The 4,298-nt window shown below is 32.6% G+C and overlaps 1 pseudogene; it reads left to right on the forward strand.

Annotated features, from left to right (window-relative positions):
- The first annotated feature begins 3,246 nt into the window (after nucleotides 1–3,246).
- Nucleotides 3,247–3,363, forward strand: LOC118600821 (annotated as a pseudogene).
- Nucleotides 3,364–4,298: the final 935 nt, after the last annotated feature.

A 4,298-nucleotide genomic window follows, 5' to 3' on the forward strand; every position in this document is an offset into this window, starting at 1 on the left:
GGGCAGTTGATAAACTTGTTGCTGGTCATTTTCAAGTTTTATCACATTCTTCACCTGAGTGCCTATTTTACCTTTGACTGAGGCTTAAATTGATTGCCTTAGATGTTCATGCCAGGCATTACCGAGCCTTATGGAACTGGATTCATAAAAGTGAGAGTGGAAGGGGGAGCCTTAATTTCAGAGATTATAATATCAGAAGATAAAGTTTTAAGTTTTATGTTATTTGTAGATGAGGAAGTGGAAGAGTTTAGTGCTTTAAAATGGGGGGAGATTTTTCTTACTCTTTCTGTAAATAGAACTGGATGAAAATGTTCTACCATTCTCTTTAAGCACTAGAGTAAATCCAAACAGAAATTTAATAACATTCTGCTAGACTTCTGAGTCAGAATAGCAACATTAAAATGAGTGTATAAGCTGAGAGATAATCATTTAATGTCTGGGTATCTACAAAAGCTGGAATGAGTAGGATTTTTTATCGAGCTCTGCCACTAAGTGGGCTTCCTTAATTTCTGCCAATGATATTTTCATCTCACTTAAAGAAGATTAAGAAATCCCAAAGTAGAGAAGGGGAAACACAAAAATAAATAAGTATTTATGAAAAGGAAAATTTATAAGTAACAGAAGAGAATTTTAAAAATGTGATTAAAGACTTCCAGTCTAGACAAAATGGCGTAGACCCCCTTACCCTCATACCAACACTAAAGATAGTACAAAAAAGGATAGCTATAGATCAATATCTCTTAAACTTAGATGCAAAAAACAATGACAAAATATTATCAAATTTAATACAACAATATGTAAAAAGAATTGTATACCATGACCAATTTGGGTGATTCAACATTCAAAAATTAATCATATTGCCAAACTAAAAAAGAAAAAACATGTGATCATCTCAAATGAGGAAAAAAAATTTTGACAAATTTTAACACACATTGATGATAAAAAAATTTTCGGCAATTTAGGAATAGAGGTGAATTATCTCAGCTTAAGAGTGTCTAAAAAATCTATAACTAATATCATAATCAGAGACAGAATGCCTTACTTCTAAGATCAAGAATAAAGCAATGATGCCCTTTGTCACCACTCTTATTCAACATGGTACTAGATGTTCTAGCTACTGAAATGAAGCAAAAATTGAAGTAAAAGACATACGTATTAGAAAGGAAGAGTTAAAATTGTCTCCTTTTGCAGACGACATGATTATCTACATATAAAATTCCAAAGAATCTATAAAAAAAACCCACCAAGAACTAATAAATTAGTTCAGTGAGATCATAGTATACATGATTCACATACACAAAAATCAATCCCATTTTTATATTTGACAGTAAACATATAAAAACCAAAACGAAAAAGCATAATACCATTTACAATCCCTCTAAAGTAAACAAAATATTCAGGTATACACTTAACAAAGCATATATAGGAACTGTATGCTGAAAATTACAAAATGCTGATGGAAGAAATCAAGGGAGACCTGAATAAGTAGGGATACATATAGTGTTCATGAATTAGAAGACTCAGCATACTAAAGACTCAAATTTTCCACAAGTTGATCTATCAATTAAATAAAATTCCTATCGCAGCAAGGGTTTCTGTACAGCACATGGACAAGACTATTTTAAATTTTATATGGAAAGGCAGATGCCCTAGAAGAGCTAAAACAGTCTGGCAAAGAAAGATAAAGTGGGAGGGGTCATTCTATCGTATTAGGACTTACCATATGGCCACAGTAATCCAGACAATGTGGTATTGACAAAGAGATAGACACATAGATCAATAGAACAGAAAATAACACCCAAAAACAGAATCACACAAATATGCCCAATTGATTTTGGCAAAGGCCCAAAAGTAATTCAGCAAAGAAAAAAAAAAATGCCTTTTTTCAAATAGTGCCCGAGCAACAAAAATGAACTTTGACTGAAACCTTATACAAAAATCAACTCAAAATAAACCATAGACTTAAATGTAAAATGTTAATCTATAAAACTTTTAGAAAATAGAGACATAGGAAAACAATCTTCAGTGGCTAGGGATAGGCTGAAATTTCTCAGACTTGGTAGGAAAAGGGCGAAAAAAGGGAAAGGTTAGAAAAAATTGGTAAGTTGACTCATCAAAATTTAAAACTTTTGCTCTACAAAAACCCATTTAAAGAGGCTGAAAAGGCAATTTATAGCCTGATAAAAAATGTTTTTAAACCACATATCCAATAAAGGACTAATATTTAGAATATGTAAAGAATTCTCAAACTCAGCAGAAAAAAAACCAAACAACCCAAATGGAAAATGTACAAAAAATATGTAGAGACCTTTCACTGAAGAGGATATTTAGATGGCAAATAAGTGCATAAAAAGATATTCATCATTACCATCAAGGAAATACAAATTAAAGGTACAATAAGATATTAGTACACACCTATCAGAGTGGCTAAAATAAGATAATAGTGACAACACAAAATGCTGGTGAAGATGTAGAGAAACCAGATCACTCATGTGTTACTGGTGTGAATGTACAAATGGCATAGACAATTTGAAAAAGAGTTTGGCAGTTTCTTATAAAACTAAACACACAACCACCATATAACCCAGCAATAACACTCAGGTATTTATCCCAGAGAAATGAACACATATGTTTATGCAAAAACTGTACCTGAAGGACAGCCCAGATGTCCTTCATCAGGGGAAAAGGTTAAATAAACTGTTACATCCATATCATAAACTAGTACCTCAAAGTAAAAAGAAACAAAAGATCAATACACATAATAACTTAGATGAATTTGTAGGTAATTCATGCTGAGTGAAAAAAGTAAATCTCAAATTTATTATTTAATTTACATAGCATTATAAAATCACAAGATTATAGAAATGGAGAAAAGATTAGTGATTGTCAAGGAGAGACAAAGGGAATTGGAAGGGATATGGGAGGTTATAAAAAGACGACATGAGTAGTCTTTGTGATGATAGAATTACTCAGTACTTCTACTAGTAGAGGATACATAAACCTGCGCATAAGATAAAATTGTATAGAATTACATGCATATATACACACATAAATGAGTCCAAGGAAAACTGGAAATCTGAATATCAGCAGATTGTCAATATACTGGTCATATTATTATGCTAGAGTTTTGCAAATGGTTTTTAGGGAAACTGAGTAAAGTGTGCTTGGGATCTTTGCATTATATTTCTTATAACTGCATATTAATCTCAATTATCTCAATAAGCATTTCCATTAAAAAAACTTCTTGTCAATGGCCATGCCACCCTGAACGTGCCCGATCAGCTGATCTCAGAAGCTAAGCAGGGTAGGGCCTGGTTAGTACTTGTATGGGAGACCACCAAGGAATACCGAGTGCTGTAGGTGTAAAATAAAAAACAAAAACCTTCTTAAATAATGTGATTGGGAATCTCACGGTCAAAATTGTATGTCTCCTGTAAAACAGGAACAGGTTGCTAAGAAATGAAAAATAAGAAAAGACATTGGAAAATGAAAACACGATTGTCATAATACCAATTTTAATAGAAAATTTGGATGATTCCAGAATGTAGAGCAAAAAGACAAGGAGAAAAAAACACTAGAGAAACAATATCATATATAGAGGATCAGTTTAGGAGTTTATATCAGGATATTCAGAGAGAGAGAGAAAGCAGGAGAGAATGTAGAAAAGGAAAGTGTTAAAGAAAAACAAAAAAATTCTAGAGCTATGGAGAACAAGGAATCACTGTAATAAAAAAGTCCAGTAACCCAAAACAAGATGAATTAAACAAGCAAGCAAGCAAACAAACAAACAAACCCCAACCCATACTGAATCACAGTCTGAGCAAAACAAAGTCATTCCAAATATGCAAGAACTCAGGCATTTTCCTTTCAGTGTATGTGAGGAAATGAGGATACACTCCAGCACCCAAAGGAGGGAACTTGTTGAAATCAAGAATTCAATAAAATGAAACACTAAGACAGTAGCTGAGTAGTAGGCTTACAAAGCAGAAAGTCCAAATTAGAACATGATGTTAGTAGAATCTAAATAAATAGGATCTAAGTAAAATGTCTTCAAAATATGGAGCTGCATGTCAAGTAAAGGAGAATGAAAGCCTGCAAAACATAAAGCACATGATGAAGGATATAATTCTTTCAACTATAAACAAAAAAAGACAACAAGAAAAGCCAGAGCAAAAAAATACAACTCAGGACCCAAACAATACAAACCAAAATATGGCATGGTTTCGATTTATTGGTAGAGGGAAAGAAAGGAGAACTAGTTAAAATGGAGATTCTAGTTAAAATCAAAGTCACTAGTG

The sequence above is a fragment of the Rousettus aegyptiacus genome, unplaced genomic scaffold (genome assembly GCF_014176215.1).
Source record: "Rousettus aegyptiacus isolate mRouAeg1 unplaced genomic scaffold, mRouAeg1.p scaffold_m13_p_3, whole genome shotgun sequence".
In the NCBI taxonomy this organism is placed as follows: Eukaryota; Metazoa; Chordata; class Mammalia; order Chiroptera; family Pteropodidae; genus Rousettus; species Rousettus aegyptiacus.